The sequence below is a fragment of the Lissotriton vulgaris genome, chromosome 5, assembly GCF_964263255.1.
Source record: "Lissotriton vulgaris chromosome 5, aLisVul1.2, whole genome shotgun sequence".
Taxonomy (NCBI): Eukaryota; Metazoa; Chordata; class Amphibia; order Caudata; family Salamandridae; genus Lissotriton; species Lissotriton vulgaris.
Window position 1 is genome coordinate 574,013,326 of NC_141693.1, and position 25,296 is coordinate 574,038,621.

Here is a 25,296-nt window from a genome sequence, read left to right on the forward strand (position 1 = left end):
ATGGGCAGAGTCCACGAAGGGTAAGCTTCAAAGGCTTCCTGCCTTTTTGAGCTTCCCCAGGCCTTTTGCTGCACCCAGCAAATGATCCCCTCCGGTTATGACCCCCACTTTGGGCGGGAGAACCAGAGAGAAAACCATGAGAGGAAGAGAGGTGTGCCCACCTCTGACAACCTCACCCCTCAGGTGGGGGAGGCTAGGTGAAGCACAACTCTCAGTCTCGGCCATCTTGCAGATAGGGGAACCCAGCCAACCAGAGTGAGGCATATGCCCCCCTCTCACTGGAGGATGACCTAATAGGGGGTGTACCCACCCCAAGGAAGGGACCCATTGGTCCCTACCTTTGACTAACCTGTAACACCCCTAAATCTAGTATTTAAGGGCACCCCTGAACCTAGCCTCCTCAGACAAGAAACTACAAGAAGAAAAGAAGAAGGACAGAACAGCCGTGCCAAAGCTAAGAAGAGGAGGACACCCACTGGCTTTGCCCCAGCCCTACCGACCTGTCCTCAGCTCGAACCTGCAGAAGCAAACCTCCAGTGTGTCCTGCAGCCACCAACCTCAAGAACCCTGAGGAACTGCCCTGTCTTTCAAGGAAAATACTTTTTATCCCATGAGTACCAGATTTGTTCACCAACAGACTCCAACTCCGGCGAAATCTCCATGTCTGCACCACTATGCATCCATCACCCACGGGCCGAGTTTGAGTGGTCCAACATCACGAGGAGGTCTCCCCAATGATCCTGACCTGAGATCCAGTGATCCCTGACCTGCCTTTAACCTCCAGCTGACTCCTGCAGACTCAAGCCGGAAGGACCCCCAACCGCGATCAGGAGCTGGTAAGAAGATCCGACCCTTAAAGAAACGCCTGCACCAGACATCCCACGGCCTTAGGCAACCAACGGTGTCTAACCAACCCCAGCATCCCAACTTGCCTCTCCTAGAGGTGGTCACACCCAGCAGACCTTCGTCCCTGAGCCTGTAGTGTGTTTGCAAACCGGAGACTCCCCATTGAAAGTAAAAGGGCACCCGATGACAAACCAGCACTCTGCACACGGACACCCTAGTGCCGCTGAGGGTGTACCTTTGGTGTTATCTCGAACTCCCATTTACCCTGAGCTTAAGTCCAGGAGCTTTGCTCCCACAACCTTGCGGCCTTCTCGTAAGCAGCCACCAACCAGAGGCCCACTATCCCCCATTGGATAACATTGGGCCTCAGCACTCTACACCCGGTTGCCCTATTGCCGCTGAGAGTGCAACAAGAGTGTATCCTTGACCCTGGAAGACCCTTGAGTCTAACCCCAGAAACCCAACTCCCACAACAAATTACTTACCTCTTAACCAATAGCACTTTTTCCTCCCATAGGATAATATTGACTGTTTTACGATGAAAATGTTCCCAAGTGTGGAGTTGAAAAATCTATAAAAGTCTTTAAAACTGTAACCAAATAACAAAAACACTTTTACTTACCTGTTTACAGACAGGCAATGTCCCAGTGTAGTATCCAGGTATACTACACTTTGTAAGAAAAGTAATCTGTAAAGTAATCTACTTGACATCTTATTGAAAAGCCAATACAAAGTATATGTACAATAGTTTAAATTATTGCTAGTAGTTCTACTGTAATCAAACCAAAGTATATCTACAACTACAATTCAAACTGTATTATTACTGCAATTCAAACTGTATTATTATTACTGCAAAGTATAAACCAGTTACCTGTGCCAGGATTGCTTGGTTCTAGCAAATAAAATAAATTAAAGAATATTTTTATACAAACAAAATTGGTCTGAGTGCAGTCTTTGAGTGTGTGACAATCATTTGCTGATTACGTGTGAACAACAAATGCTTAACTCTACCCTCTGATAAAGCCTTACTGCTCGCCCACACTACCACAAATAGAAAGTAAGGTGCTATTTACGTTTACCTCTGCCTACCTTTGGGGTTCCACTGGACTCTGTGCACACTATACCTCACGTTGGTATAGTATATACAAAGCCAGCTTCCTACATCCTACACTTGTGTTTTAATGATGGATGAGATTAAGACTGTGATGCCTGATAATTCATTTCATGGAGGTATTTGACACAGACAGGTGAACAGGTATCCAAAATTAGGACTGAATTCTGACAACGGACTATAATTTGAACCAGAGATTACACATCATGATGAAGTCAGCTGACCCATTGGGCAAATTGTAGTAGGCTGAAACATGTTGACAATAGTATAGGATGACAGGGCAATTAACATCCTTTTTATTTTTCTTTCGAAGTGCCATTTAGTATGTTGGTTTTCCACCATGCTTCTCTACAATGCCATTTTCACGCTTATGAAATGGCTCCATGGCACTCTAAGGGGCCCATCATTTTCTAAATAATGGGTTGGAGAGATTACCGATCTCCAAATTGAGATAAGTTCCCTACATTTTTGTGTTCTTCAAATCTTGCACATAATCAACATAATAGTAAAATCACATAGGAATATTTTTCTAACACACATACGTTAACCTATTCCAAGGGTAGATTGTGGGACGGAACCCTGTCCTGATTAATTTCCATTGACTCGCTGGAGGCATGAAACATAATGATACCATTTTCACGAATCTAAGATCCATTGTTTCCCTGTAAGGATTGTATTGCTCTTTTTACTCTTGGCCACTGGATTTTTTCCTTTACAATACAGATTGGCAGTTATTCACCCATAGACAATTGTAACTTTCCATCCCAATCTACATTTTTCCCTTCTGAGTCAGGCAAAGGGCAACACTCATCCGTTTCGTTTTTTGAGTGGCTTAAGTAAACTATTTCCAGCAAAAAGCCACTTCATAGGGGCCGCTGGGCATTGCGGTGACTGCCCAACAAGGAGCACGGCCAGATGGTGAAGCTTGCCATATAAGTGGGAGAGAAATTGTGCATCCTAAAAAAGATGGCTTTTATGTCAGACCTGAAGCACTGTTTTGCTGATTCATTAAGTGAACAGCAAACTTATTCCATGTGCATTTAGTGATGATGGGGGGGAGGTGTGCTTGACCAAAAACATTTCCCCTCATACCTCCCTTTGTTCTTTGTTGACTGTTATTTGACCCATTTCAGCGTGAATGTTGCATGCCAATCATACATGCTTCAGCACATAGAATTACATTGCTGAAGTATGCCTGTTTTCCTGTTTATGAGGATGCATATACCACACATTATGTACTGTCCTGATACATGGGTTTAGACGGCATCACAAAGCTATTTGATACAAAATGCTGTGAGCGAATAATGCCATATTTGACATGCTTAAGTGCAGGGAATTAACTTACGTTCCTGAAATGTCTGTTTCCCTTATTCGAAATATGGATAAACTATGCATTACGTCCAGTGCTCATACCCAGGATTAGGAAATAGTTTCATGTTCTGCTTTTGCATTGCATTAATTTAGCAATATAATATTTTACCTGAAAGGTCTACCTTTCCTACATCCATTGTTCTTTATGCGTAAATTGGTGCACTTTTCTACACTTAATACCGCACTTATGTTTCACGTGATGTTAGCTATGTGAATTGCTTTGCAAAATGCTTATAAATATCCACTAAGCTAAGACTGTGTGGGTGTCACATCATTTGCGTAATATTTCCATAACTACTACTGTGATCAGAAGCTTCTAAAAAATAAACGAAGAGAGTTTCGTTTATGCATGAAAGAATCCACTGAACACCCATAGATCAAGTGGATTTATACCAGTTTCACAGTATGTGAATCAATTATATCTTTAAGAACCTAGGATCCGTTGTTTCCCTGTAAGGATCTTATTGCTTTCTTCAATCTTGCCATGGTTTTTGTTCCTGTACAATGAAGATTGGCAGTTATTCACTCATAGACAATTTTAACTTCACATCCCACTCTACCTCTTTTCCGTCTGAGCCAGGCATAGGGCAACACCCATCGTTTCATTTTTTGAGTGGCTTGAATAAATCAATAATAATAATAATAAGAGCAAAGAGCCTCTTCATAGGGGCCCGATGTGCGCTCCCGTGCTCATGACGGAACCGCTCCGTCACGCGCCTCGGGTGGGCTGTGCTTGTTGCGGAACGGTTCCGTAACGGCCCGCCCTCCTAATAGAACCTGCAGCGCAGGCGTGGAATTCGTGCCGCGCAGGCAGGCGAGCGGGCCATGACAGAACCGTTCCGTCACCAGCACAGCCCACCCGAGGCTCGTGACAGAACGGTTCTGTCACCAGCACACAAGGGGTTAAGGGAATGGCACACTCATTCCGTTGAATTATGTCAAATAACATTGCCAGCCAGACAAGTCTGCACGAGGTACAACCATACCTAGACAAACTCACACATTTCTTCCTTTGCACCTGTTTTGTATGGTGGGGTCTTGAAGTGTTTGCCAGTGATGAGTGTGAGCACTGCAGGTTAAAATTTGGAGCCCACACAAAGCATGCTTCCAAGAAAGTAATATTTAAAACCATGCAGCCTATTATGAGTTGGGCTGATTGGTATCTCCAAAGAGGGATATTTACAAGTTGTATCATATGGAGGTTCATCATCCTGCTTTTCTAAACATGAAAAAAGAAGTAGTTTGAGAGATTGAGACATTTGGTTCATGTAAATCTCATGTGGTCACGTGGGTGACACACTGATCAACGATGGACCTGGAAGAAATGATCTGTAGCAAGCGTTTCTCAGGAATAGTTTTCGAAGTATTAACTTCTGGAAATCCTACATGCATCATGCAACACTTGACGATATGACAGCAGTGTGATATTGACTGAAAAATAGTGTAAATAGGGTATTACCCAAATCGTGCTTTGTGATCCAATATCTCAATTTTATTATGCACAAAATAGAAGTTGCTGGTATAATCTTTCCAAGTAATGGACCAGCATATTACTAAGAACGGCTACCATTACATCATTATGATGTTGAAAGTAGGACCAATACACTTCATTAAATGACATTTTAAATCATAATATGGGTCAAGGAGTCAATCTAATCGAATGATAGTATCTGTAAAGTTTGGGATGTCAATTGTGGGTATTATGTATTATCTGTTTGTGACGTAGGTTAATAAAATTGTATTTCAAAATTGTTAGTTCATGACGTAGGAGAACAAAACGTTTTTTGAAAATTGGTCACAATCATGAATATGTGTGAATATGGCACATAGTCCTTCAGTGTTGGCCTACGATCTCAACAGAAGTCCACACAGTCCAGACATCAATACTTGCAGAGCTGCAGAGACCCCTTCATCATACAAAATGACAGCATTGGGTGAGTGCCGACTTCATAAGGCAGCATGGCACTGACGGCCCCACCTGAACATGGGGAGGGAGTCTTGCAAGTGCCTAATTCGTTCATATTTATAGGGCCTCCAGTAGAGCAAGTTCAAGTTAGGGGGCGCTTGTAAAAATACCTAAAGAGTGGAGCATCTGGATTTTCATTTCTCACACAATTTAGAAATAAGGGAATGTTTTGACCTCTGTCATTGGAGACTTTTGTAAATAGGATGGTGATAGATGACAGGATACTTCTAGTTGATTACATGTAGATTTATTGTAGGACACAGCTGAGTACAAAACCTTGCCAGCTGACCAGACCATCAACTGACACTGGTAGAACACTCTGGTACAGATTAGAACACTCACAGGTATTCTGGGAAGCTGAGAAGGTGAAAACACTGAGGAAGGGCTAATGACTACTGTCAGCCATATTACAAGAAGAATCAATATACAACAAAGACAAAAATCATTATTGTCGTATCATGCTCAAGTCAGATATCAGTGAATGTTCACAGACTTCACAATTTAGGATTCAGGACTTAGCCCTGTCTTCTATGCACAGTCATTTATGCTAAGTAAAGTTAGATCAATTGAAAAATGTGTTTCTAGATTTCCTACCATTAGGACAGTCAATGCTGTCAAATTGTGGAGGCACGTTGCTTGGTGACCTTCCAGAAATGTGTGTCGAAACCCCTTATTTTTCACTTTCCTCGTTCTTTAGTGTTACCAGCTTAGTAAATACACCTTTGGCTTGCATATTTAACAAGCGTATTCAAAGTAAATATACTTTCTGAGGCCATGGTACCAATGGGGCTGTATGTCTCGTTTTGGCTGAAAACTCCTGCTTGTGCCCACGATGGTGTGCGTCCACGTTTTACTGCACATATAATTTAGAGCAAATAATTGGACCAAATAGTGCACTTCCACTGTTTGCAAACCTGTGAAATGGGGAATAACGTGGCAATGCCGGGTTATTCCCCATTTCAGATAGAAAACTTGCATTTAAGTGCAAGCTGCACATCCACTACATTGCGAACCTAGTAGATGTACAGTTTGCAACCGAGCTTTGTGACCCAATCGTAATTGGACCCTTAAAGTTTTATCTGCTGCCCAAGATAGCAATACTTCAATGAAAATACCCCAACAAGGCAGATAAAATGCATATTTCGCCGGTGGTACTATCATATATTTCAGTCACAATGAAAATCTTTCATTGTGCTGCTATATTCTTTATAATACGGAATGTCACATTATTCATTACGTCTCCCTCGGAGGCTTTAATGTTCCCTACTTCTAAAAATCTAAAACATATTAACTAATGAGACACTTGAAGAAAATTCATATTTCAGAAATCAAAAATGCAATTCTCAAGAAGGCTTTTAGAAGTGCGCCTGTCCAGGCAGCACTGTCTGTGTTTGCAGACAGCACTGGGCTATGAAATTATTTCCACAAGTGGCTGAACCTGCAAGGAGTTGTTTGTCATGATCAAATTTGTGAGACACAGCTTGCCGAGTGAGGGGCAAGTACAGCCTTCAAATAAGTGCTTGGGCTGCAGTCGATGTTTATGGGTTATGAAAGCTTAAAGCGTCTTATCGAAGTCGGACAACCCACATTTTGTTTAACAGTGCTGGAAATGAGTTTTTCAGGCACCGATAGCGACAGGCCAGCTGTCAGAAACGGTCATGGATATCTGTAAGCCTATTTATTTACTGTATTACCAAAGTTCTTAGCCATGAAACTTCTTGACTTCCCGGGCATATATAATAAACAATGACAATCGTATACAAAGCACACACAAAAGAGTTGGTGCTAGACATGAAAAAATGAATAAACTAAATATTTAACTTGTAGTATTGACAGTTCTTATTATGGTTGATTTTCTGCTTAGATAACCCAGGGGGACTAAGGAGGGCCCCTATGAGTTTTTCTTTTATGCAGTCTTAATTTGTAAAATATTAAGTGCCAGGGCTCCGACCAGGAGGCCACTGCAGCTTGTACCGCCCATTGCCCTTGTCATCACTGCCAAAACAACTAATAACCATATCTGTTGCATGTAAATGCGAAACTTTCACATAATTCCCGGTCCCCAAAGCTAAATGAATGGCTGTGGAGGAAGGTATTAGCAATTTAAATGTATATTGTATTCCTAAACAACCGTTGTTCTGCTCATCAGTGCCAAGAGACTGGTCGGTGAACGTGCGTTCTATAAATACCCATGTAACATTAACATTAACATAACAGATGATCGGGAGGCAAGATGGCGGCTGCACCCACGGCCGAGTGAGAGGTGGTGTGGAGTAGTCCTACCTGATGCTGACCTGCCCATAGTTTTCGTAATTCCTAAGGTCTACTTGCCGAGTGCTGGAGCAACACCCAGGGACTGTCAGCGCTTCTTTTTTCCCCCTGATGCAGAGCTGAGAAGCGGACTTGTCGGGAGCGGAATCGAATAGTGGGGAAGTCGAGCAAGCACAGCAGCGCTGAGAAAATTCACCATGGCCGGCGGTGGTGTGCATCACCCGCCCCCCGCCCTCACTTGTCGAAGCCGAACAAGCGCTGCAGCGCTGAGAAAATTAATTGCGGCCGGCGGTGGTGTGCATCACCCGCCTCTCACCTGTGGTGAACGCTGAAACCCGCCTGACTGCACAGTGTTTGGAGCGTTTTGAGGAGCGGATTTGAGGCGCTCCGTCCTCGGCGGGTGTCGAGAGGTTCTAGCGGTTCACCTGGGCCTGGTTTTTTGCTGTTTGGCGACGAGAGATATATATATATGTTTCGTACAGTACCCTGTTTATTTTAAAAATTTAGTAAGGGCAGTATCCAGATTTTTGTGGGATATAAACGACAGCGTAAAGCCTTTAAAAAGATGATTCTTAGTACGGAGTGTGGTGGGTGGAATGTCCCGCATTTTTTTTTCTATTATATTGCGGCGACCCTTCAGGTTATTAGTCCACTTATTATGGGGGATAGAGCTAGAATTCCTCAGTGTAATACTCCATCAATTTATGAGTTAGTTATGGGAGATGGAATGAAAGCCTGTTTTCTCAAGGTGATAGAACCTAGTTATTATAAAAAGACGAGATTTAGGACGTTGAAAGCAGCATTTGGTGTGTGGCAGATGGTTCGGAAACACCTGGGATTTACAAAATTGAATGTGTATATGCCTTTTGCTGCCCCTGGTTTATTACCCTCTTCTATTTTTTGGGATTGAGTAGCTGTTAGATGGGGTCGAAAGGAGTATGCTATCTAGGGGACTTGCTTTCTGACAGTCAGCTGGTTTCTTTTCATGAGTTACAGACTACATTTTCTTTAACAAAAAATTATTTTATTAAGTTTCTCCAGATTCACCGTTTTTTACAAAGTCCACGACATTCGGCAGACATTAGAATGAACAAAATTCCCCTACTGGAGCATCTGGGAAAAAAACATCAATCAGAACTTTGTATTTATGCTTGATGCAGGAATTCCCTGATGATCTAGAAAATTGTCAAGATAAATGGATAAGTAAGTTGGGGATACCAGAAATTGACATACATGAGTCAGTCATGCTTGCTAATAGATTTCTTATAACTGGGATGATGAAATCGCAACATTTTATGTGTATACTTGACCTTTATTATACTCCCAATAAAGTTCTCAAATGGAGTAGGACAACGGGGAATTAATGCAATCGCTGCGGTCTTCATGCTGCTGATGCAATACACATGTTTTTCCAATGCCCTAAGCTTGCAGAATTTTTTCAACAAATTGAACTTTTTTGGGGTGTTATTTTAAAGAGCAATATTAATATAACCGCAGAGATGGTACTGATTGGTTTAAGTTTAGGCATCTCAAGATCAAAAGCTATAATTTGTTTTCTTTTCATTTGCAAGGCTGTAATCCGAGCTTGCATGACTAGAGACTGGATTAACCCTGATCCCCCGTCTTTTTTTAATTAGCGGGAAAGATTACTATCAAAGTACAATATAGAATTAGCTATTTATAAAACCAAGGGGCTGAAAAGAAGGGACATGGAAACAAAGATTTGGGCACCAATTACTGATTGGATTTAGATGTATTGTTTTCTATGTCTATTTTTTTTCCTCTTCTTTTACAGGATCTGGGTATTTGTCTTCATGCTCTGAACATTGATATTCCTACTCAGGGGGCATGTGAATTTGAATATGTTGTTTATCCATCTGTAGAATTTGACTGTTCTTTCATGTTTTTCCTTGCATAAAACAATAAAAGCATTATAAAAAAAAAACATAACAGATGATCAGTGCCAACATGTGGTAGACTGTTCTAAATATGGTGTTGATAATTAGGTGCTGGTGCTGAGCACCGGAAAGCACCAGCTCAAATTAAGCCCTGCTTTTATGACTCCTACCGAGGTTTTTGTTTCTTTGGTTTCATCCGAGATTTGTGAAATTCATTTGAGAATTGCTACTGCATGATGATTTATCTATTGCTGAACTGCCATGACTATTTTAATGATACATATTGCTCTGCAATGTACGCTTTTAATGTTCAAACGGGCGGTATTAAAATTGTATTTGGAATAAACAAAATATTTCAGTTGTAAGGGCTTTTTTAATTACCTGGATATTTAATTGACACCATGTCCTTCCTGTGGATGCCTCAGAATAATTGAATGAAACTCTGGTCAGACAATGTAATTATTAATTGATTCATTTTTCGGAATCTCCTAAAGTACAGCATGCATTTTAAAGGTTTCGGTGTGATCTGTAGTAATAGCACAATATATTCATGTACTTATATGGAATGATCTAAAAAAGAGATGAATTTTATTCTTTTTTATTCATAAGAAAGGAGAGACAATGTGGTCATTTCTAATTTAACCTTATACCAGTTTATCATTTAATATTTAAATGTTAGTTATTCAAATATATACATACTAATATGTGGATAATATTCTAGCATAGAGTTTGGGGGTAAGGTTGAGGGGTTAAGGGTTGGAGTAATGGGCCAAACATAAGGTGCTATGGGTAAGGGGTTAGGGATATGAAAAAGGGCTTAAAGTTAATGGACAAAAAGGGTAAGGCAAAGAGGTTACAGTTAAGAGGTAGAGGTAATGGCTGGGTCAGGTGTTATGTGTAATGGGTTGTTCTTAAGAGGGTAATAGGAATGGTTATGTGCAAAGTGTTAAAGTAGTGAGGTAAGGAGTTAGGGATGGGGTAAAAGATATGGCAGTAAAGACCTAAGGGTAAGGGCCAAGGATAATGCAATACTGGGGTAAAATGTGAACCATTATATATGGCATTATGGTAAGGGATAAGGGGTTAAGAGGAAAGGGTTAGGAATAATGGGTTAAATAGGAGAGGTATGGGGTAAGAGTAAGGGGTTGTATGTAAAGGGTTAAGGGTAAGGGTAAGGGTGTACCACACTGGTGCAAAGCACAACAGGTGTAAAGCCCCAGCTAAGCATCTGCTCCTGACATATGGGCTGTCTGGTAAGGTAGCATGTTTAAATCCCAGAGAGAGCAACATTGAACACTTTTATTTCAAGGTAGATTTTTGCCAGAAAATTAAGGAAATTAGAAATGTTATAAAGGGTGGTGTGAGGCACTACATCGAAACAAGTTATTATTACTTTTACTAAGAACTGTAACAAAAACTGTGACTTACCGCTCCCAAACAGAACGCAAAGAAAAGGAGACAAATACACCAGAGCAGAATAGAGGAAAGAATTACAGAAACATAAATGTAAGCGTGATATGACAGCAGATCCTATATCTTAACAAGTGTGTGCCCTCAAAATCTTATTCCAAAAGACAACAGTTTGAGATTCCACATTGGGCCCAGCATTGTTCAGCAAATATGAACATCTGCTTTATTAAATCCATTTAGTTTTATTGTTGTATGTATATCTCGGATAGGAATATAGAAGCACTCAGCACCCCAAAACAATTGTACTATTTGGCTGGTGTTAAAATTTGTGACCATCTCCAAAAAGCATGGGAATGAAAATGCTACAATTGGCAGCCTGAAGGCAAATGCAATTGGGACCTACGGCATTGCTATTAGTACATGTGCTGCTTTTTCTGTTCATAAGAGAACTATAAACAGGTGTAATGCAAAAAAGTTTTTGTTAGAAACTGGAGTACTGGTTGACTGGGGTGTGAGTCCTAGTCAAGCAGCAACTACAACCCTAGTCAGGGTAAGATACATGCAACCCCTGTGCTCTCCCTGTTGTAGCTTGGCACAGGGCAGTCAGGCTTAACTTAGAGGCAGCGTGTTAAGAATTTGTGCAATACTTTAAACAGTAAACAGTGAAAACACCACACTGCATGAGTCCATACCAGGTTAGAAAAATAGCTCGGATTGTAATAAATAAAAAAAGACCAAAACGACAATCATCCAATGAGTAGAACTGGACTTATTGAAGTTTGAAGTTTATAGTGAGAAATAGCACCAAAAAGCACAAGCACTCTTGGGGGCATCTGGTCGTGCTGGATTGGGACAAAGACACAAGTTCAGGCTGACCGCAATGGAGAGCGGGATGGTTACAGGGACCCAGTTAGGCCCGCTGAGCAGAATACCTTAAATCCTGGCTACAGAGCGTCGCATGGATTTGCGTTGAAGATGCGTTGCACATCCATGGTGATACATTGGTTCCTTGATGTGGCATGGCTACAGTGCAAGACCCTGTTGCATCCAAATGGAGGCTTCCATCGACAGGGCTTGCGAAGCAAAGACCAGTGTCATGGAAAACATTGCTTAGTGTCTGTTTCGAAGGCACTGCCTGGGTCACAAGATACAGGTTGAAGCAGCCTTGCGAGTCCTTTGAGATGGGTCCAATCTGTGCAGCAGCGGAGATGCCTCAGTTTTGCTCAGGAATGCACTGCTTAGCCAAGAAGAAGCATTGGTTTTGCTCAGGGATGCGTTGCTCAGCAGATAAGATGCATAAGTTCTACTGGCAAAGACCTAAGGCCCACTTTTGAGGGTCCAGGACTGGGGTGGTCAATTTCTGTATTGATGGACATCTCCCACAGGTTTTCTGGTACATTAACTGGTGCATTAACTGAGGAAGAGGAAGCTAGCCCAATAGATGAAGACTCACTCTGCGGTTGAGATTGAGGACCCGTAAATAGTCCAGAACTGTCAGCAGGTAGCAAGAGTTGATGCTCTGCGTAGTCGATCTCTTTCGAGATAACACCTACAGTACATGCTAAAAATCCATCAATAGTTGTATGGCCATGACCTGTGTATAAGCAGAGGCAGTTTTCTGTTTCCCCATAGTGTCTTTAGGAGACAAAAGACAGTAATAACACCAAGTACCTGTGTATTGCGTGACCCAAGCATCACTGGTCAATAATTAATAAGAAAGCCTAACATTAAACAATAACCAGCTAGCCACATGGAACGAACAGAGGGGCATAAAAACTGCAGCAAACAAAGTACTTGAGCGACAAAAGAATCCAAATGCAGGAACCATAGAGGGGTTCTCCAGCCCAGTCTTTTCTTGGTGATGACAGCTGAAGAGGGGCCCACCCTTGGTCAGGACTTCGCGTGCACAGCTCGCTCACGTCTGTTGCAGTGGAAAGGTGAGTCGTACATCATTCACCAAAGAATAGGGCCCACCTCCACCTCCTTCTAGGCATCTGAAGTGTTTCCGGGGCTTGTAGTCCCCAGAGGCTGAGTAGAGCAATAAAGAGGCTTTTTGGATGTATCCTCTAATAGTTGCTTGGAGTGATGATGCTAAGTCCAGTCAAATTTCAGATCAACTAGGAGACCATTTCATATAGGAGAATTACTTAATATGTGCCTGGCTATACTTCTACATGTTGATAGATCTAAAAGATGAGAGAAGAAGCAGAAACATACCTTTGTAACTCAGGTCTTGAGACTTCATATACTTTCCAAAACTGTTCCTCAAAATTAGCAAAGTTAGGAAACTTCACTAGCCATCAGACATCAGATTTACACACGCGGATTTTCCGCATATTTCCTTCATCTTACTGCATAAACATTCGAGTACTTTATAGTAATCAATCCTTTTCATGCAGTTCCTTGAGTATTCTTGAAATCCTTTATAAATCCATAAACATGTATTCAAAGAAGCAGATTTTTTTACCAGGGTATTTAGTCTTAAATGCTTAATAGCTAAATTCAAGCTGTATTTTGCAGTTGGTGGGTCTAATGCCTTTGCGATATTAATATTATGGCCAAGGTGATGACACATGAAAATATTAGCACTATAGGTTCAATTACCATTGTTTATAATCAGAAAATCAGTTTTTTACTGCCAACATCTCGATCACCTCCTCGAGAGAGTATTTACAAATGCATCACTTCTCCATACAAATATTGTCAGGAAGGTTCAAAACTTTCTCGAGTATACAATATCATTATTGTTATGGACATATATAGAGTAAATTCATTGTGTGTTCACACTCTCTCTGTGATGTGTACATTGATGATCTTCACTAGCATCAGATGCCAGTGTGGGAGCATTTATTTTATAAGTATGCAATCGTTTAACCTTTATTGAGAAGCTGGTAATCTAGGGCTAGATTTATGAACAAATTACCGGTTGCAAATTATGACCTACACACTAATAGGGTCATTTGTAAAATTCTGAACCCGTAGTGTGTGCCAATCCAATGTACCTTAGGAATATCAATGAGGTAGGTGTCAAGTTGTGGCTCACTGCGGTTGAAGGCCATGATACAGATGGTGGCCGGAAGGGAGACCGCCATGTCTGTGAGCCGTTTAAACAAAGAACTCTTTTTGTTTTTAAATGCAGTCTATTTACCTTAACCCCTTGCATGCGCCGCAATTTTTCGCGCTGTGCGCACGATTTACATAGTGGGCGGGATTCGGACAGCTCCTGCCCGTCATCAGCACATGCCCACTGTGACGCATGACGGCCGGGGGCCCTCATGAGCATGCAAGGTGTTAATGTAACTGGACCTACATGTAATATTCAATATTTTTTGGTTTGTTTTTTCTTGTTTGGGAGTGGTCAGTGGCCAGTGTGTGTTGCCTATTCCATTCTCAAAGGAGAAGGAGTTACAGACGATCCCTTTCATTTTGCAAATACCTTAACACTTCTTTTCAGGTGTCAGTAAAACATAAATGTTTTGTGGCTACATTTTCGTTGCTAAATAGTGATCATTATGATGCAGATTTGGCAATAGGAAGGGACATCTACAATATGCCTCTTCCAGGTACCGAATTGGAATGCATTCGAGATCCCTTTTTAGGAGTCAGGAAAACTTTTCAGACTTCCAGAATGGGATTAATACATAGAAAAAACATTTTAAAAGTCGCAAATGCGGAATTGGAAAGCTTCTATTCAATAACATGTTTATTACTTCTGACTCTAAGTACAATAACCCAGTAAATAATTAATCCTTGTTTGTTATGGTAACCTTTAAATAGGGATCCTGCACAAAAAAGTATGATGACAGACTAAACTAAATCAAAACCAAAGTGTATATAGGATGTTCAAAGTGGTGCTTGTGCTTTCATTCATTTTGCTGATAATATGCAATTTAAATGATACCGCATGCTCCCATGTATACCTTCTATTATGACTGTAACTATATCTTACCTTAGTTGCATATTGGGTTATTTGAGCCTATCTTCAAAATTAAAGATAAACTGTTGACTAATTCTTGTTTCACTTCATATGATTTCATAGACACGAAGAGGGCCTTTACATCAAATTATTGTGCATATCATTGGCACATAAGAAAGCAGAGCACGTTTCTTTCTCAGTGCAATGCAAAATGAATGTACATAATTATAGAGCTAACATTTTAGAAACTAATTTGCTAATATCATGCGAAATGAGGCAAGAGGCTCAGGAAACAGGAAACAGAACAGGGACAATTTATTAAGACTATATACAACTTTTTCCATAGTAGTGATTGATATATGTCTTAAAACCGTGCATCACATTCACCGTTTTCAATATTTGGTATTTCAAAATGCATATATTTCTTGACCAGTCGGATTGAACTTAAGTTTCCATACAGATCAGTGAGCAGTTATCAGTAAACAAGAAGAAATTAGCATCATTTTAATTGTCTGGTACTGGGTTTTCCTTTAGAATCAATTTACACTAGTGAAAAGTTATTGGCTCATTATTGGCAGCCTGATGTTATTTACTGCAAGGGTATAGGTACAAATTCACAAAAAAACTGCATGTAAGAGAGATACACCAACAATACTATTGTCAAGGTACCTCAATTTATTAAAGCAATAGATTTCTGTGCACTTGCCCAATCATAAACCCATAGGAAATTAACACCTCCTTTTTTCTCCACCTAGGAAATATTTTTTTAAAGAAATATCATCCTCTCCACCCCTATCAAATCCGTTTTGTAATCCTTTCAACCCCCCCTTTGCACACCTACTGTAACCTTTTTTGAAAATTCCGATTGGCTATAATTCACAGAATGAATTCATACATTTCTGACAGGCATGAATGGGCATTGCAATTGACTTTATTTTGCACTAGATCACCATTCACTACTAGGACCTCAGGGCAGGAACAGGACCAGGCTGCAAACCTAAATGCCATATTTGCAGTTTTCGCCCTACCCTTTAAGCATTGCAAAGCAGAGATGATCCTCACACGTCTCTGCCATACATTGCTTTCCAGGCGCCACGTAGATATGGTGATGTGAGTTTGCTTCTGTACCCAAGAACATAGCAGGCACTAGATTTCTGAGAGAGACGCGGACAACCTTTAAAGAGATCCAGGTCAGAGGCCTGACTTAGCTCCAAGAGTCAAAGCACAAGCCCAGTCAGCAAACTATGTAATTCAGGCAACAAATGTCATGAAAAGAATGATAAATATTTGAAAATGAAAACAATATTTTGAAAATTTTTAAGTACATTTGAATATATTGCTGACTCGAGTGACATTTATTGCAAGTAATATTTTATTAAACATGAAACATTGTAGAACACATGCACATGCCCAAAGTGTGTCAGTTTGTCTTGTTCTCTATTTATATAACCAATATTGTTGTTAAATGTAAAGCTCAATTACTTTACATTAATTATATATAAGTGAGGGTTTTTCTATAGCACAGGTCTTGTACTAAAACACTTTTTTTAACTTAATTTTTTTTAATGATTTTATTGTACATCTATGATCGGGCAGAACAGAACACAGGAAAGAAAGAAGCAAAAGGAAAAAAACAACAACAGAAAGCATAAAACATAATCAAAGCATAGTACCTCAGTCAGCGGAAATTAATTTCCTACATTAATACGAACCTTGAATAACACATAGCGAAGGAGAAATGAACACAAAAAGCGTGGCACTGAAATTTATAAGCTCATATAGGTCACCACTGGTCCCCAGATTTCAAGTCCAAGAGTACTAAAACACTTCAATGTGCTGTCAAACTTGAGGGTTAAGGAAAATTATCCAAACTAAAGTAAAGCAATAAGCCTGCACAATTTGGTCACACGGGGACGTGACCTATGGATTACATTTTGCGTAGATTAAAGAACGTAGGGTTACATCAGTCTCTCTTTCATTTAAAACCAAAGTTCAGTGCTTTGTGGTGAGTTATTCAGTTATCGTTATTCGATTTGTTTCAGTGCATGGAGTTTAGTAAATACACTTATCTCAGCTTAATTCAAACTGACACTTTAAACACATATAGATGTGCGGTCCAAAGGTTTGAGGGTGTGCTTTTGTATATGGAATCTTGCGATGGTCAAACACAGTCTCAGAACATGCCTGGCTGAAATCATACTGCACTCCATACGTATCTCTTTGAAGGGCTGTAACCTAAGGAGCAAACTCTATGGAGGCTCCAAAACCACTTTGTTTTTAACTAATATGTTTTAAATGAGGTCATTGAGGTGTTGACCCTCTTCTAAAATCATTCTTTTTTTCAAGTCAGTGAGCCAGCAGTAATATCCATGGGCAACTGATGCCTAAGGGCATGATGGGCATTTCGCTGCCATCATTGGGGGGGGGGGGGGGAGAGCACAACGAGCTAGCTACCAGATGTTGGTGATGTTTCAGCCTAGATTGTTTTATATCTTTAAATGCAGGATTGGAGCTAGGAAAAGAGATTATGAACACAAAAAGAGAGAGGTTTTTTGGGGGGTTACTCCCAACCTCCCTGGGTATAAGTACCAAAACAAAGAAAGGAGTAATCCCGCTGATATAAAATATCTACAAGATGAGAAGGTAACTGTCTAAAAAAGGAAAAACGTCCTTTTTTAAAAGACCCCTCACTCACCAACCTAGTTGGTGACATGCTTCATCATTGGGATCCCACCTGAGTAGCTGAATGCCACTAGGGTGTGCTTCAACACCTGATTACAGTGGAGCAGGATTCTTCACAACAGTGGTGGAAGTTAGTGAAAAGGTGAAGTTAAAAATTGTCATTATTTAACTCCATAAAAGTTTAATATGGAGCAGTAAGGCAATGTTTAAAAACAAGTGGGGTACACAGATTTCGGATTAAATTGACCTAAGGTGTCTCTGTCTAAAAAAAGTGATTGTGGTGGTCTACATGTTTCTACCTGTGCGTGATACGACCAGGTTTTCATCAGGACCTAGTGCTTTTGACCCGAGCGGTATGCACACTCTAGGACGCACTTCCAGGTTGTTTGCGGGTGGCATGGTTTGGCATAAGTGTGACTAGAGCCAGCACCCTTCCCTACGGTGTCCATGAGGCACAACAAAAGATAGTTCATAATTGTTCCTTTCATAGAAGGCTGGAAGGTTGCCACACTGTGAGTATACGGTGTGGTTCGTAACTGAGCAAGAGTTGGGTGCACCTTAGAGTGTGCATACCGCTCGCGTCAAAAGCACCAATTCCTGATGAAAACCTGGTAGTATCATGTACAGGGGTCTTTTAAATAAGGAAGTTTTTCCTTTTTTTGACAGTTATCTTCTCATCTCGTAGATATTTTATATCAGTGGGATTACTCCTTTCATTGTTTGGGTGCTAGGAAAAGAGAGCCGTGAAAGAATGAATGAATGAATGAATGAATGAATGAAGCCAGATTTATATAGCGCTACTTAGCCCAATGGGCGTCAAGGCGCCTTACCAAATAAAGTGTAAGGTCAGAGAGCATGCTTACTGGTAGGCCTTAGCGAAACACCACGTCTTTAGGGCTTTCTTAAAAAGGGCCAGAGAGGGTTGGGTTTTAATATCAGAGGGAAGGGTGTTCGACAGTTTAGGGGCCACAGATGAAAAGGCTCTTCCGCCCCATCTGACCTTGTTTGTCCGAGGGACAGATAGAAGGTTCTTACTAGCAGAACGAAGGCTTCTACTAGGGGTATAGGGACTCAGGAGGGAGCTTATGGCTTCAGAACAACCGCCGGATAGGGCACTGAAAACTAGGCATAGGATTTTGAAAGAAATCCTAGACTGGATCAGAAGCCAGTGGAGACTCTTCCTGACAAGAGTAGCAGAGGCGTTGTTAGGGACATCCAGAACAAATCTGGCAGCCGCGTTCTGGATGGTCTGGAGGCGTTGGATAAGGCCTTTATTGGTATCTGCATATAGTGCGTTGCAATAATCCAGCCGTGATGCAACTAAGGCGACCACGGTCTGTTTGCGGGCTTGAGGGGAGAGATAGCGGGTGATTTTCCTAAGAACCCTAATAACTCCCCAACAAGTAGACACGGTTCTATTGACCTGTTGTGTCATGGCCAGCGAAGTATCGATGATCACGCCAAGATTTCGGGCGGAGTTTGAAGGCACGAGACAGGCTCCAAGAGACGGAGGCCACCAGTCATTGGACCATATGTCTTGATCTTTACCCAAGATCAAGACCTCGGTTTTCTCTCCGTTCAGCTTCAGAGCATGCACATACCCTGATTAAAAAAACTCTCACACTAGAGGGACAAGGACAAACCAGGGCAGTAGCACGGTAACATCACAGTGATGGGTGAGGCTAGGTTAAGCAGTGATCACTAGAATTGTTTTTAGCCTTTACTTCTGTGGTGGCGGGGGGGGGGGGGGTGTCAGCAGAACTCCTTTCAAGCAAAGGGCCGGGGAGGAGCAGACTGAAGAGTGGAAGGAAGGAGTGGTGGCTCAGTGAAGGAATCCTCCAGTAATAGCCACTGTATGTTTAAACATTCTAAAGCTAAGGGGCAGGCTGCAGAAAGAGTCGACCATTCTGACTTTCGGTTTTTATTGATTCAGGGTCATTGAAGCGCAAGCACATTGTCTTGTATGCTGTGGAGACGCTCTTCATATTTCCCCAGCTCAATCGACTCTAGTGTGTGGTTTCATTATAACTTTATTTACTTTTAAAACTGTAACCACTGAATGGGTTAGTACCTTTCATGCACCGCTAGTTCAGCCAAAGTAAACCACCCCTGACTTCAGAAACAACAGCAACCACCAGTTGATTGGTGTTTATTTGTTGCTGCAGTCCCACACTTTAAATGAAAAGCATGCACTAATTTTTCAGCTGTGCTGGGGCGTCACATTAATGATAGAAAAATAGGGTGAAAATGTATTTACAACCAAGTTAGGCAGATATAAGAACGTGAAACCGAAAGTGCAGCTTCACTGCTGTTTTTCAGCCCTTAATGGAAAATCCGAGCACAGATGAAAACAGAATCTGTAAAGATAGGCATGTTTTACATTTAAAGAGCATCTTGAATTTATTTAAAGTGCATCTTGAACTTCTCGCCACAGCACTCTCAAATTTCACCAGCTGGCACTGGCTATATTAACATAAAATAGCATCTACTTCCCAACTCATAATGATTTTAGAAGAAGCTCAGCAGGTCAATGACCACAATTAAATTATTACCAATGTAACTAGGTCTTGCAGCACCCACAGGGTTTGCACCTCATGTTACAGAGCTTCAATGAGACTTAGATGATCTGGAGAATGGCTTTAGACATGTTCTTTTTTCCACTATTTAATCTTCACCCTCTTCCAAAATATGGAGGAGGGAAAAACTCCTCTGTTCCGCCCCAGTTAGTATGCCCATGTCTATACCGAAGTCACCTGAAGTAGCACACAAACATATATAAGCCCCACAAGGCCCATGCATGTCAATTAATACATTTGTATTTGCACTCCTAAGATAGTCATGAGAATATAAATTTACACTTTGCCACTCATATATTTTCTGATCAGTAGAATACTGTACAGTGATGTAGACAAAGGATATTTCTTTCACATGCCAACATTATAGGTTAACCTGAAATGACCCTGCATCTGTGCATCTTAGGGGACAGGGGTCAGCTTTATTGCATGGGTCAGGCAAAGAGGGATGCACAGAAATGTATGCCTGTTAAATAACCATACCAAAATTACATTGAGATCAGATACGTTGCTATAATATAAGCTGAGCCCATGCAGTACATTTCACACCCATGCAAAACAGTTTTATAAATTGAAGTGTACACAAAATTAGCTTAATTTCCGATCCATTGTAGGACTGATTGAAAACCACTTTTTCAATTCTGCCCCATTGAGTGCTAGGGCCGGCTTTAGCGCTGGTGGCGTCCAGTGCAACAATGCAATTTGCGATTCCTTAAATTCATTCACAAAATAGGAATCGCTTTTTCCCGTTCGCAAACAGGCCAATTCTTAAAATCGACCCTTCTGCGAACAGGAAATGGGCTTGATACATATGCCCCCACGTCTCTATAACCACTTTCTCAGATGCGCCTCTCATACCAGTAAAGGATGTCAGAGCACCTTGCATCACACACACATTACATAGAGACAATCGATCATACGTATGTAAATCAGTGTATAGGAAATGTTACATAAGCCACAGGGCTAAAAGTGTAGGGGGTCACATGTCATCCATACTGATAGGCAGTGTAGTTTAGGAGTGCTTGGTGTGGAGAAGCACAAACTCAGAGTCGAAAAATAAACAGCATAGTTGGGAGTTTTCTTTAATAATAAGAATCGATTTCTACCCAATTAACCCTTTTTGCAACATTAATCAATGCTCTAATGTATACTTTGCAGTGTGTATGCAATTCTATGATGAAAGTTAATAGCTTACTGTTCTTTATTAGGACGTTAATTTATAAATTGCAAGTAATACAAGGAGGTCTCTTTTAAAAGCATTAACCTGCTGGTTTATTTACATTATATGCACTCTGTAATCTACATGGTACACATTTTTTGAAGCAGGCATATTAACCCTCTGCACTACATTCTAATAAGTCAAAACATCAACTATACCAAAACTCCATCTATCTCCAGGAAGAACATTAATCTCAGAAGTTATCTCGACATTTATGTGAGGCCCGGTAAGAAACGCGGCAGCAGGTGCTTTAAAAACATAATACACTTGTAAACACAGCGCCCCCAGGAAGCCAGCACTCGGTGCAGTGGCACCGGTCGTACTACCCTAGAGCCGGCCCTGTTGAGCGCAAATTGAATGTGAAGACTGATTGTGAATTCCCAGTCACCACATTAACCCCAATTGCAGTTAGGCCAGTAACCCTATATCCAGTGCAAATTAGAAGCCATGTGCACATTGTACTTGACATTGGAGTTTGCGTCCATGATTTGTAGTTGGTAACACCTTTTACAAACCGTTGGTAAAGTTGTAGTGTGATTCTGTTTTGCCCTTTCAGAGGAAATCACACACACATTTAGCAAAATCCTCGGTCCTTGAAAATGAACTGGAAAATAAAGTGCCAATTGAGCATCGAACAATCATCACACTTTAAGCATGAATAATTAGATGTTCAATTTGCCTAGGTGATGTAACATTAGGCAGTGTTGTAAAGAAACTTGAGGGGCTCCCCAAGCAAAGTATGTGGAGGGGCCCCCCTCCAAGCTCAATCAGGAGCTCTCCGGCCGTATTACTGTGCTAAGTGAGCGCCCTGGAGCTTGCCCCCCCCTCACTGAGGGGCCTGCCGGGGCCACTGTTACACCCCTGACATTAGGTGTTTTGAAGGTATCTAGCTTCCCAAAGTCAACCCATCACAGTGTTGGACTGGCCTGTCAGACACTCTGGTACAGTCCGATTAGCTAGCATGAAGGGGACATTTTGTGGGAAGGTCTTTGGACATAAAAAACAGCCCAAATACTGGCCATTTCAAGACTGCGCAACAGGGTCCCTTCCCTCAAAACCATCACCTTCCTGTTCTTAGACATAAACCTAAAATTGTGGAAAAGCGACCATGTCAAGTCAAGTCAAGTCAGAGAATTTGTATAGCGCACTACATACCCAGAGGGTCTCAAGGCGCTAAGAAAGGGGAGGAGGATTTACTTGTCAAATATCCACGTTTTAAGTTGCTTTCTGAATGCTAGGTGGTTCTGGGTAAGGCGAAGGTAAGCGGGGAGTGAGTTCCATGTTTTAGCAGCCAGGTATGAGAAGGATCTGCCTCCCATGGTGGTCTTGTTGATGCGAGGTACCGTGGCGAGGGCTTGGCTGGAAGAGCGTAGTTGGCGGGAGGGGGTGTAGAAGGACAGTCGTGAGTTGAGGCATTCTGGTCCGATGTCGTAGAGTGATTTGTGTGCGTGGGTTAGCAGTCGGAAAGTGATCCTCTTATTGACGGGTAGCCAATGGAGGTCTTTAAGGTGACCAGAGATGTGTTCGTTGCGTGGGATGTCTAATATGATCCTGGCTGAGGCGTTTTGGATTCGTTGGAGTTTCTTCTGGAGTTTAGCGGTAGTGCCTGCGTAGAGGGTGTTTCCGTAGTCCAGTCGGCTCGTGACCAGAGCATGGGTGACTGTTTTCCTTGTTTCGGTGGGGATCCAGCGAAATGTTTTATTGAGCATGCGAAGAATGTTGAAGCAGGAAGAGGATACGGCGCTGACTTGTCTGTTCATTGAGAGTGAAGAATCCAGGATGACGCCTAGGTTTCGTGCGTGGTCAGTCGGGATGGGTGCTTTTCGAGGGCTTCCGGCCACCAGGAGTCGTCCCATGCAGAGGGGGATGTACCTAAGATGAGGACTTCTGTTTTATCTGAGTTCAGTTTCAGACGGCTTTGTTTCATCCATTCGGCAACTTCTTTCATTCCTTCGTGTAGGTTAGTTTTGGCGGTGTTGGGGTCATTGGTGAGAGAAAGGATTAGTTGAGTGTCATCCGCGTAAGAGATGATGTTGAGGTTGTGTTGGGGGGCGATGGCCGCGAGGGGGCTCATGTATACGTTGAAGAGGGTGGGGCTGAGTGAGGATCCTTGTGGTACGCCACAGATGACTTCAGTGGCCTCGGCCTTGAATGGTGGAAGGCGGACTCTCTGGGTTCTTCCAGAGAGGAACGAGGTGATCCATTCAAGTGCTTTTCCTTGGATTCCGATGTTATTGAGGCGTTGTAAAAGGGTGCTGTGGCAGACTGTGTCGAATGCTGCAGAGAGGTCGAGGAGGATGAGGGCTACTGTGTCTCCATTGTCCAGTAGAGTTCGAATGTCGTCTGTTGCTGCGATGAGGGCGGTCTCAGTGCTGTGTTTTGCTCGGAAGCCGGATTGTGAGGAGTCAAGGGATTTGTTGGCTTCGAGGAAGGCGGCGAGCTGGTTGTTGACAGCTTTCTTGATGACTTTGGCCGGGAATGGAAGGAGCGAGATGGGGCGGTAATTTTTGAGTTCGGTGGGGTCCGCTGTGGGTTTTTTCAGAAGGGCGGTGAGTTCAGCGTGTTTCCAGTCTTCCGGGAAGGTGGCGGAGTTGAAGGAGCAGTTGATTATGTCTCGGAGGTGCGGTGCTATGACGGAGTCTGCTTTGTTGAAGATGTGGTGAGGACATGGGTCTGTGGGGGATCCTGAGTGGATGGAGTTCATCAGGCGGATTGTGTCCTCAGTGGAGATTGGGTTCCAGTCGTTAAGGGTGTTCACGGGGGGAGAATGTTCAGCAAATGGTAGGGTGGGTTGGTTTCCGGGTTGGTTGTCGAAGCTGTTGTGGATGTCTGCAATCTTGTTGTGGAAGAATGAGGCTAGGGAGTCGCAGAGGGCTTGAGAGGGGGTGATGTCGTTGGAGTTGGCCGAGGGATTGGAAAATTCCTTGACGATGTTGAAAAGTTCCTTGCTGTTGTGGGCGTTGTTGTCGAGTCGATCCTTGAATGCTGTTTTCTTGGCCTTTCGGATTAGTTGGTGGTGAGTGCGGGTGGCGTTTTTGAAGGCGTCCTTGGTGCTAGTGGTTGGGTCTTTTTTCCAGGCCTTTTCAAGGGAGCGGCAGAGTTTCTTGGACTTCTTAAGATCATCGTTGAACCATGAGGCCTTTTTGCTGCCAGGTTTGCTTTGACGTTTTTTCAGTGGTGCTAAGGTGTCGGCGGTGTTGGATAACCATAGGGTGAGGTTGGCGGCGGCTTCGTTTGCGTTAGAAGAGTGGGCTGGGGTGTTTAGAAGGAGCGAGGCGGAGATCTGGTCCGTGGTGATTTTGTTCCAGTGTCTTTGCAGAGTTGGTTGGAGGTGGTTGGTGGGTTTCGGCTTGTTGTAGGTGAAGTGAACGCAGCTGTGGTCAGTCCAGAGGAGGTCCGTAGTGTGGCTGAAGGAGACATGATTGCTGGAGGTGAAGATGGGGTCGAGTGTGTGACCTGCGATGTGGGTGGGGGAAGTGACTAGTTGTTTAAGTCCGAGGTTGGCGAGGTTGTCTAAGAGGGTGGCGGTGTTGCGGTCGTTGATCTTTTCGAGGTGAAAGTTGAGGTCTCCCAGAAGGATGTAGTCTTTGGAGGGGAGCGCCTGTGGGGTGATGAAGTCCGTGATGTCTTCACTGAATTTTGCGCGGGGTCCTGGTGGTCTGTAGAGGAGGGTGCCTCTGAGTGTGGTCTTGGGGTCGATGTGCATCTGGAAGTGAAGGTGTTCGGAGTTAGCGAGGTTGCCGTCAGAGCTGGTTGAGATGCGGATTGATTTCTTATGGACGATAGCGATTCCTCCTCCTGTGTGGTCGGTGCGGTCCTGGACGTAGGACGCAGGTTTAATGTGTGCATATGCAGAATCCATGAACCTGAATCTGCATTTTTTAACACCTGATGATGCCTTTTAAGCACTTAGGTACACAAACGTGCTGTGTGTCAGGCACATCATGTCGCCCAATAAAAAGAAACTCAGGTGACTTTTGTGAAATGCTTTCGTCTTGTGAACATAAAAGTGAAAAAAGATAGTTACATTAAA

At 42.4% G+C, this 25,296-nt stretch overlaps 1 protein-coding gene across 3 annotated transcripts in view; it reads left to right on the plus strand.

Moving 5' to 3' along the window:
- The window catches only part of GRID1 (glutamate ionotropic receptor delta type subunit 1), a 2,431,615-nt gene that overhangs the window by 1,993,323 nt on the left and 412,996 nt on the right, over positions 1–25,296 (plus strand). The window lies entirely within an intron of this gene.